This window comes from Apus apus, chromosome 23, assembly GCF_020740795.1.
Source record: "Apus apus isolate bApuApu2 chromosome 23, bApuApu2.pri.cur, whole genome shotgun sequence".
NCBI lineage: Eukaryota > Metazoa > Chordata > Aves > Apodiformes > Apodidae > Apus > Apus apus.
Genome location: NC_067304.1, coordinates 6370488 through 6381363, shown reverse-complemented (window position 1 = coordinate 6381363; position 10876 = coordinate 6370488). Strand labels below are relative to the sequence as shown.

At 55.5% G+C, this 10876-nt stretch overlaps 1 long non-coding RNA gene across 1 annotated transcript; it reads left to right on the top strand.

Annotated features, from left to right (window-relative positions):
• Positions 1-3723: 3723 nt before the first annotated feature.
• On the top strand, positions 3724-9893 carry LOC127393580 (uncharacterized). Its single transcript, XR_007891492.1, has 4 exons — positions 3724-3808; positions 5199-5308; positions 5412-5558; positions 8018-9893. It is a non-coding gene; the product is annotated as an uncharacterized LOC127393580 (long non-coding RNA).
• The last annotated feature ends 983 nt before the right edge of the window (positions 9894-10876 follow it).

Below are 10876 nucleotides of genomic sequence, written 5' to 3'. Positions count from 1 at the left end.
CAGGGAGAAGCGTCCCTTTCTGCAGCTATTGGGTATGGGGGACATACTGCACTGCAGCTGTGCTGCCAGGGCTGCAGTGTCCCGAGACCACCCTGGTCCCTGGTGCTGCCCTGGGGTGACCGTGCCCGCCGGGCGGGCTGTGGCCTCTGCTGCAGGGATGAGCGGGTGCGTGTGAGGGTCCCTGCCCACCCTGCCAGGGCATTGCCTTTCAGAAGGTTTTGTCCACACCATCACTAATAAAATCAAGGTGTTCTGCCAAGTTCTTCCAGCAAACCTATGACTTCATTCAAAGTGACAGGGGACCTGATTTATTATACTAATGAGCAGTGATAAATAAACATGACCTGAGAGAATCCCAATCCCACAATTCCATTCTTGTTTAGCTCCTTGGGGAAGATGAAAGGTTTCCTGCGATTTCTCAGTGCTACCCAGAATCTCCCCTACTTGATCTGCCAAAGCTTTCTCCTGCTGTCGAGCCTGGCATTTGATTGACTTGACAGAAGCAGCTTATTAATTGTACTAATGAGGGGCTCAGCAATATGGAGCAGTGGAGAGAGTCCAGTGTGGCTAATAAAATGCTCAAAGCTGAGCAGAGCATAAGGTCACCATGTTGCCAGGCTACTGGCTAAGCTGCCTGGAAAACGAATATGTGAACCAGTAGGTGACTCTGGGAAAAATATTACTCCATAACTCACATAATTAATAGGACAGTGATGCTTTATTTTCTTAGGAAGAATATAGAGCAGGGAGGGTGTGAATGCCCAGGCGCTGCAGCCATCCCTGCTGTCCAGCACTGACACCAGCTGGGGCTGCAGCTCCTCCTTCCCTGGCCCGTACCTGGCAGCACAGAGGGGGCAGCAGCAACAGCACATTTGCTCACTGGGTCCAGATGAGCAGGACCCCAAAGCCAGGCTCCAGGAGAAGGCCCGGGGAAGGTGTCCACCTGTGAAGGGGTTTGCTGTGGCCTGAAAGGAGATTTCAGATACTTGGTAACAATGAGGGAACTGTCCCGTGTTTGACCTGTGCTGGTTTCCCAAATACCACCGCAGGGAGGGAGAAATAAACAAGGCTGATTAGAGGTAGCAGTAAGTGTAAATTTGGCAAGGGGATGTTCTCGGGATCTCTGATCTCTTGAGACAGTAATTCCCACTGGAAGTTTACCACACAGCCTCCAGGGGTTTATAGCAATAAACAGGAATATTTTTGCTCTAGTAGAAAGGAAAAAGGAAAAAAAAAAAAGAAAAAAAGAAAGGATAAATACTGATCTTAATCTCTTTCTTTGTAACTAGTTTTGGAGTCCCCATTCAAGTTCTCCAAATTGCACCTCACCAGGGGAGCTCATTCTCATACCAGACTGTTATCTAAGCCCTGGAGCAGGAGCCCTCTGGTTTGCAGTGATGGCTCTGCCTAAAACAAACACTGCAAAAAGGTCATCAATCTTTCAGGCTCATCTGGGACTCAGCTGTGGCACCAGAGGCTCCCATATACCCCTGTGCCCAGTACTGGTGCTGTGTGCAAGACCACCCAGCCACAACCTGCCAGCTCTGTGCTGGAAGTGCTGCTGTCATCCCTGAACAGGGAATAGCCTCCTGGGATCTGGACCGTCCCCCCAGAGGGAGCTGCAGGCCCCTGTGCTGGGCACAGGGGTACGAGTGTGTTTCCAGCTCCCTCAGCAGGGGCAGCCTGGGATCATATGGGTCTCGTTTGCCTTTTTGAGACACGTGGTCATGGCTGCAGCCCCAGCGAGTGGCAGCTGCTGAGCCACAGGAATAACACTCAGACGGCTCTGTGGAAAGGTCTCCTTACAAAACCCACCACCTTAATGCAAGGGCAATGAAGTAATGTGACAGAAAAGGCTTTGCCTGTGGATGACATCATGGAGGCTTTATCTGTCCAAACATAGAGGCCAGTGGGGCACCAGGGCCTACTGCCTCTGACTGCTGTGAGCATCCCCATCCATGTGACTGGATCCTGGCCCCACTCCTGGCCCTGGGCAGACTCCTGGGCCAGTGCTGGTCACTGCTACCCCATCCTGGGATGAGCCAGTTGCTGTTCCCCATGGCTGGGTGTCGGGCAGGCATGAGGGGACGGTGCCCTGGCCCCTGGGGAACTGGTGGCATGTGCCCTGACAGCTGGGCATGGCTGTGGCCTGCAAGGCGATGGAGAGGGAGCGGGCGGAAGGGCAGGCGAGGCAGGAGGAAGGGCAGCCGATCTCAGCACCGTGCCTCACCCCCCGGGGCTGCCAAACAATGGCAGGGAAGGCGGCGGGATGCTGGGAAGGGCGGGGGGCAGTTGATGAGACACGCTCCAGTCGCCTGCGCCCTGCGTCCTCCTGCTGGCACTTGCCTTCCGGCTGCCATCCTGTCCCTGGTTCCGCAGCTCCCAGCCCCACGGGTCCCAGTCCCACGGCTCCTTCCTATCGTCTGTTCTGGTCCCTCTTCTCCCCTGCCCACTGAGGCAGCCGCCTGGCCCTTCCCTCCCAAAGCTGTTGTTTCCCTTCTCTGGAGGGAAACGGATCTGAGACTCAAATTTCCAAGGCAGAAAAGCAACTTCTTCCCCTGCAAATTGCCCCCATTCCGTTTTCCGTTTTGTTTCCTGATCCTGCCTGACTCCACTCGTCCATGGGAGGCCGGGAGGCCAGCTTGCTCCTGCCCAGCCCCCAGAGCCACCCCAGCATCTTACGAGTCCCCGTGAGCTCTGCCTGTGCCTTGGTGGCTGCACAACTGAGTGCAGAGCCGGTGCCATTCCTGGCGATCTGCCTGCACCCCTGGGCTGGGCAGGAGCAAGCTGGCCGAGCACAAAACTGCAGCCACAGAGCAATCCCCGGGCCGGGCGTGTGGAGACCGTGTGTCGAGCCGGGATGTGCTTTCTATGTCACAGAGCTCGGCTTTGCCGTGGCCTCAGCCTGGCTCAGGTGGGACACTGGTATTTTTCAGACTGCCTGGGGTCTTCCTGGCAGGGGGACTATGCCGCAGCATCCTGGCCTCACCTGTGCTCCCCCAGGGCTGAGGATGCCCAGGGCCCCCGCCAAGGTCCCTCTGCCTGGCTCCTCTCACCAGCTTGAAATTCACTTGGGAAAAAAATACCTACACTAACAAATAACAAACCTGGCGGTTGGCCAGCGATTCAAAGGCTCCAAAAACGAAGCCGAAATTTGCAGCTGGCCACGGTCCCTGCCTGGCTTGGCAGCAGCGCCGGGGTCTGAACACCTGCCAGGGCCAGGAGCAGCCGCGGTGCCGGCAGCGGAGCGCGCCGAACCGGCCGCGGGCACCCAGGGAGCCCTGGCGCTGCTGCGGCCCCGACTGCTGCTCTGCCCCGGCCCCGGGCTTTGTTCTCGCAGAAAGGCACACTCTGGCCGCAGGGAGCAGCTGCCGGCTCAAGGAAAATGCCCTGGAAAACTGTTTGCAAACTTCTGCTGCCATGGGAGGCCACCCGGGTGCATGCCGCGCTCCCTGCGCAGGCGGGTGCCAGGGCGGCCTCACGCCCCTCTCCCTGTCCCGCAGACCCTCTCCACCTCCGAGCCAGCCCCGCACCCGCCGGGCCCCGCGCTGCAGGTGGCGTGGGTCGGCGGGGTGGCCGGCGGGGTGGCCAGCGCGGTGCTGGGGAGCACAGCTGGCCCCAAACACGGCCGAACCTGGCACAGGGTCAGGGTCCCGCAGCGTAACACAAACTTTGCTAATCCTAAATGACCCCGAGGCAGAGAGGTGCAAGGGAGCAGAGGAGCAGAGTGGGTGGCTGCCGAAGGGGCAGAGTGCTGGGCTGCAGTCCCCCGGCATCCCCACGCCTGAGAAGGGTGTCATGCAGAAAGGTAATTGGATCCCGGGATTTAATGAATGATACCACGGATTATTTCAGAGCTATCGTGTCACGGGGTAATCTTATTATGGCATTACACAGCCCCGGCGTGCCCAAGGCTGGTGACACATGAGGAGTGCCTGAAGCTGCCTGGCTTCAGCAGAGCCCAGATCCAAAGAGGGACGGGACACGACCCTCCTAGGAGAGCTGGGCCCCAGGTATTCCGGGGAGAGCACGATCAGGGAGGTAGAGGGGGCTGGAGGCTGGGATGATCTGTGGGACCTGGAAGCAGGGTCTGCGGCTGCTGCCAGCCCTGTGACAAACTTCTCTGTGAGCCCAAACCAGGCGCCTCCCTCTCTGCTCCCTCGGCAACACAGTCGGCTGCTTTTCCAAGGCACAACGGAGGCGAATCCCGTCTCCGAGACAGTGAAAACACAGCTCACCCCCCCGAGGTGTGTAAGAATAGCAGATGAGCCAGGGCAGAAAAACAGCCACGACCGCAGCTTCCTGCCCTGGCCCCGCAGCCGCAGGAGATGGAGATGATGGAGACGGCCCTTGGGCTGGGGCGCCCGGAGCTGCACGGGGGGCTCGGGAGCTGCCGGCGGCGAGGGCTGCCCGGCCAGCACAGCCGTGCGAGACCCCGGCCCGCAAGGACCCCCTGAAGCCCCGAGATGCCGGGGGCGGTCGGAAACTCCTGCATCCTCCTCCTCCTCCCTCCGGTTTGGGACAAGAAGTGGAGACAGCGGAGCAGCGCGGCACGGCCTCACCAGAACTGCTGCTGGCTGAGCCATGGCACCGGGCACACAGTCTGTGTTTTACTGGGGATTAATGACCTTTGGTGCTTGTGCCCCAATGAACTTCCACCCAGAAAATAAATATTTGTACCCAGCCGCAACAGGTTTAATCAAAAACAAGCTTGTACAGCTTTTTTTTTGTTGTTGTTGTTTGTTTGCACCCAGCTGAAACATTGAAATCTGCAGAAACATCACAGATGTAGCCAACTCTCCCACAGCAGCTCTCCAGCAGGTTAACTTTGGACTGGGATGATAACGAATTATCTGCTAAACACACATGTGAAGAGCGCTTAATGCCAGCATGTTTGAGTTGTCTTTAGCTGTTTCTACTCTAATTTTCTCTGACTTTTTGTGTCAGTTTAAACATTTTGTCCTTTTAAGCCTGTAATGCTGGGAAAGGGTAGCTGTGCCTTTATCCTAAGACAGAGCATGACCTCCTGCTTAAAGATAATGGCTGGCTTTATTTGTCCCAAAGTTGGACTTGGGGAATAACAGAAATGTTTGTTGTCCCACAAAAGACTACTTTATCAGCTATTATTAGAGTTGGGATGATAATTCAGAATAAGCAGCTTATTAGGCACATTTAACCCCATTCTCTGTTTATGGCAGATCTGGGATTTGTTTAGATGGTAATTACGGTCGTTGCAAGGAATTTCTTCTGGGGCTCTTTGGAGTGTGTGCTTGCCCTGTGCTGATGCCGGCGCTCCGGCGGTGCATAGGTAGGTCAAAAGACATTCCATGGGCACCTGCCTGGGTGAGGAAGCAGTCCTGGCTTGCATGTACGACTCACTAAACTGCTTTATCCAACTTCTGCCTCTACAGCTCGGCCACCAGTGTTTGTGTAAACCAAACACAAGAAGCACATGAAAAGAGAAGAAATGAATTTGCCAGTGACAGCAGGCTCTGACGGATGCTTTGGAGCACATGCCCAAACCTTATCCCTGGTAACGTGGGCTTGGAAGGCTCAAGGTCTGTACGTGTGTTTTCTCCCCCACAACAGTTTTCTTGCTGCTTACTGCTACTGACAGCTCTGCCTCCTGCAGACTGGCTGTGCAGTGTTCTGTCAGGGGGCTGTGGGTGAAGAGGAGACAGAGGAGTGGGATCTGGGAAGTGGGAGAGGTGGTGGGCAGAGCATCCTGGCACGCAGAGGCAGGAGGAGGATGTGGACATGGCAGCAGGCATATCCCTGATGAAGCAGCAGCTGCTTCCCAGGGAAGAGCCATCTCCATCCTACCCTGATCCTTGCTGGCAGCAGGGCATGAAATCCCAGTAGCAAAAGGCAAAGTCCCAAAAGTCTGTACTGGGGCCAGAACTGCCTCAAGCATTCAGTGTACTTTGGTGGTGCTGGACTTAGGCCTGTGTTTGTGCAGGGCAGGGACCTGACCCACTTCAGAAAGAGCTGGCTCCAAACAAGCCTTGGGGACAAGTTCCAGCCAGTGCCGGGCCCCACAGGCTCTGCTCCCCACTGCACCAGCCATGGCCACTGTGCCCTGCTCCCTCCTTCCCAGGGTGGGGACCAACGTGGAGCTGGGCCCTGGGAGGAAGCAGAGCCCACAGGCTCCTCTCCCTCTGCCTGCAACGGGGGGCTGCTCCTTGTGAAGAGCAAGCCTGTGTCGGGACCTGCAGTGGCCTGAGCTCCTCTCTGGGCATCTTTCCTCCAAACAAAACCAGGGGGACGGAGGCTTTCCTGGCGTTGTCACTCCTGGCTCATTGGGAATGGAACAAGTGGGGATTTGGAACAAGCAGCACAAATGTGTTTTTACACGTGCACACAATAGGTCTCGTGCTCACCAGCGCTGAATGGGAGCAAACGCGAACGTCCTGCTGCGGGCACGGGAACCGCTGGGACAGCGGCACCCACGAACAGCGGCGCAGACACTGCCCGCCCGCAGAGCTCCGCCTTCGCCTTCCTTTCACCGCGCTCGCTGCCATTTAGCCTGGGGGCTGTGGAAGAACAGTAGAGGATTTAAAAGCAGCTGCTTTAGAGCAGCCTCACCACTATTCCGAACTGTGCTCCACTGAGCGGAGCAGCGCTTGGGATGCTGCAGGGAAGCAGTGCCTGCAGAGAGCAGGCAGGTGGCTGCTCCAGCCTGCCGTAGTTGCCATCTTTCTGTCCCTTTTCACCTTCCATTGGGCTCTGGGGGGTTGCTTCAGGGGAACTTTGAGGCATTGAGCCAGCCCGGAGGGGGAGAGTAGGTCTGGATGGTCCCACGCTGCTGCCACCCCTGTCTGTGAGCAGCTCTGCAGGGCACTGGTGGAGGGGACTGGGCAGAGCCGGCAGGGGACAGACATATGGACCAACATTCGTGCTGCCTCCTCACAGCCCCAGCTGTGCCAGCCTTAGGAGTGGAACTGCGTTCACTCCATAAACATGAACACAGCTCCAGGGGTGTTCTTGCATGTACCCAGTCTGAACCTTCAGAAGCATCCTTCTCACTGGTGCAGGAGAAAGAGAGCAAGTCTGTGATCTCCTCCCTGCAACTTCTGCCCTTTCTAACAGTTGCCCAGACACGGAGCAGCCCAGGCTGGGCACTGCACTGACGCCAGCCTGGCAGAGGGAGAGGGCCGAGTGCTTCCCAGGATGGGCGGGTGCTGCAGGCACAGAACCCTGGGGCAGCTCTGCAGGTTCCTTCCCAAGTGTCTCCCAGCTCAGTCATCCTGTTTCAGCCTCATGCTGCCAGTCAGGGCTTCCCAGGTGGAGTGGCAGGAGCCGGCTCCTTGCCGTCCACGACCTGTGCACTCCAGCCAGGAAATCCCAGCCCTCTGGTGTCTGCCAGGATCCAGGTTTAAAAATACTTAAGGAAAATAATCATCCAGTCTCATCGAGGCCAAAGCATTTCTGGGCAGGTTTCAGAACAAATACTGGGGGTTGTGTTTTGTCTGTTCTCGGCAGGCTCTTGGCTCAGTGTGTGCTGCCTCCCTGGGGACTGGCACAGCCGTGAGGTCTCGGTGCAGTCCTTGGCCATGTGGTGGCTTGGGAGGGGACCAGGCCGGGCAGGACATCCACCCACTGCACACCGTGGGGTGGGAACGCTCAGCCCTGCTTATCATCCAGGAGTGGCCCTGGCAGCTGAGGCCATCCATGGGGGCTGGGACTGTGGCTTTTCACACTCAGAGCTGTGAAGCCTGCCCTGACCAGTGCTCACCCACTGCCTCAGCCTCCTCCTCTGTGGCCTGGTGGCCCTACCACCCTGTCCCCAGTGCTCCAGGCTCCCCACACTCACACCCCAAAGCACTGAGTGCCCTGGGCTGCCCCAGTGATGTCCCAGCACCATGGGCCACCCTGAGCAGCTGGGTGAGGGGATCGGTGCGCCTGGCACTGAGAGGCATCTCCATGGCATCTGAGCCAGCTGGGCCTGGGGGAAGGCAGTCTGTCTGCAATCCGCCCGGCTCTCAGGCTGTCTGCAGTCTTCTCCCTTCCTTTTCAGACCTCTGAGAGTGCTCCAGAATCCCCCAAGATGACGCAGGACCAAAAATTTCAAGTGCAACATCCCAAGGAAACAGCTGCTACTGAAGCTGCAAGGCAGGACTGGAGCTGGAGAACAGCCAGGAGCTCCCTGTGAGGATGCTACCCAGAGATCCCTGAGGTGCCTCTGCCAGAGGCAGCCCAGTCACTCAACTCACCAGCAGTGGAAACTGAACCTAAAGATGTGTTGTGTGGAGGAAGTGGCACTGCAGCCTGTTTGAAGATGAAGAGACATGGCCATGAATGCCACCAGGCTCTGACAGCTGGGGTCCAAGCAAGGCAGGATATGAAACCAGGCAGAAATGGCTCTCTGGGCAGTGATACAAGGGAAAGCAAAATGCAGGTGAGGCAGTGTTATCGACATATGAAGTTATTTGGTGCAGGATACTGTTAAATTATATGCAGAGCCCCCACCTTTTCCTCCCCACCCCAAGAACAGGAATAGAGTAATTAAAACAGCGTGTTCTGGGACAGCAGCAATCCCATGGGAGAGCTGGACATGGTGAGAAGTACACCCACCACTGTGGCCTGACCCGGTACCCCTCCCTCCTTCCTCAGGGCTCCCCAGGTCTGCCAGAAAGTTTTCTGAGGAAGATGATCCCAGCATCTGGTGCATGTAGCAGAACAGGATCTTGTGCTGGTCAGACTGGTTTGGTGACCCCAGCTCAAAGAGGACAGCAGTGCAGGGGGGCTGCAGTTGCGTGTCCATCCACCAACATCACCCTGAGGACAGGGCCTCTGTGTCACCTACAGCACATGGTGATGCTCCAACCTGGCAGTCTGCACACTTGCAAAGGCCCAGTGCCTCCCTGGGGTGGGATCCCCCTGCCTGGGGAGACACCAGCCCCTTCCCTGCCTGCATGGTGGGGCTGACAGCACCTGCTATGGACCCTATAGGATGAGCTGCTTACTTGAGCACTGCCAAGATGTGCTTGTCAGGCAGCCAGTGCTCAGGAAACGAGGAAGGAGAGTGTGAAAGGAACGAGTCACTGCACCAGGAACATATGGGATGGCAATCTGCAGGGAAGGACACAGCCCCCACGCTCCTTGAAGAGTGAGCAGAGACCCTCCAAGTTCTGGCACAGCAGTGAACTAGCACTGGAAACTGCCTTGAACAGCATCGCTTTCCTCTGGCTCCAGGGACAGCAAGAGAGGAGAGAGAAGGCAAAGGAGCCCAAATGGATGAGAAGTATTGTTCTACATGAGCAGAAAGACAACCACAACTGGAGAGGTCTTCTAAGCCATATTAGTGGCCATTTTAAACTTCTTACCAGCAGACACTTTCTTCCTAAGACAGGTTAGTTTTCAAACAATGACAAAAGCTGTTACACCAACACAGCCCTGAACAATGTTGTGCCTTTGTCATCCAATGGAGGCAGAACCTGCGTATTCCCTGAGGACAGCACTCTGATGCCTTCTCTTCCCCATCCATTGTCACAGAGTTGCTATGATGAGTAAACTCAAAGCCTGGAAGCTCAGTTCAAGTGAAATGTGAATCCAAAAGTTCAGAAAACCTTTTCCCAAAGCCTGGCCAGGAAACTAGGATGGATATCTCAAAAGAACAGACTTTCCCAAGAGATATCCAATAGTTCCTGGATTTGGACTCATGTTGTTACCTCTCTTATCAAGCAGGACATGCATACTCATGACAGATGAGAGGGCTAGCCTTTTACACCTGCTAGAGACATTAATTTCAAGAGTAACAAGTGCTAGTGATTGCATTTTAAGATTACAACAGGTCATTAGTGTTTACAACAGAACACAGAAAACATGAACTTGAATTGCTGTGTCGTGGTCTCTCTCACACTTTGGAAGTAAAATGGTTTGGCTGTACCCGACTTAGAGCTCAATTAGTGTTCACAACGAATGCAGCCAGTAGCAAGACTGCAAGGCTGCTTAGAGCTGCTTTTCAAGGACAGCTTTGTTGCCCAATATCCTGAAACAATATCCTGTTTTCCTCACAAGAAAAAAAAGATTCCTAATGGGATTAATATTAAATCTGTCTTTTGAGGGAGACACAAACACAGTGGAACAGAATAGAAAGGACTTCTTTCCGCTTTCCACAAGATGGAGAAACAGCAGCAGCAGCAGAGTTGTTCTACAGTTTGTCTCCTGCCCTTCAGCCCATTGCTGCTCCAGGAGTTCCCGGCTCACCTGAGCTCTGCCATCCCTGGCCTCTCCTTTTCTGCATGTCTTTAAAACACAGCCATGCTCAGGGCATCACACTGCAGCACCAGGGCGAGGACATGGTCTTTGCTGTCATACAGCTTCATCCCAGCAGCCCTGGGACTCCTCAAAGGGAAATGGAAGCTGCGTCCCGGCTGGGACTCCCCCGCGGCACTTCCCACCCACAGCCCCAGACCCAGGCAGTGCAGAGCCCTTGATCCTAGATATGGTGTTAAAGAATGGCAAAGCTAAGCAGCGCTTTGATCCAAAATTGCCTCTTTAAATTATTATTCATCTTATTGTCAAAGCAAAACAGAGTGTAGGCCTCTCCCTATTAGGTCACACAGAAACAGACCTTATCAAGAAATTTCCCACCCACTTGCTCTTTGGTTTATGGTATTTGGCCTCAGAAGTGGGAGTTTGTGGTAGTCCCTGGTCTTCTCAACTTGCCTTCTCGAGCACACCTGGTCCATTAAGTGCCTTGACATGCACAGAGCACACCCGTAACCAGACTTGCTGCGACGCGGGGAGCAGTGGTTTCCTTTGATATGAAAGGGCTGCACCTCCCCTGCAGCTGCTCTGTCTCCATCTGTGCAGTGTCACTGTTTTCCCTTCTTTCTCTCTCCGGGCTCTGAGTAGAACTACACCACACTTC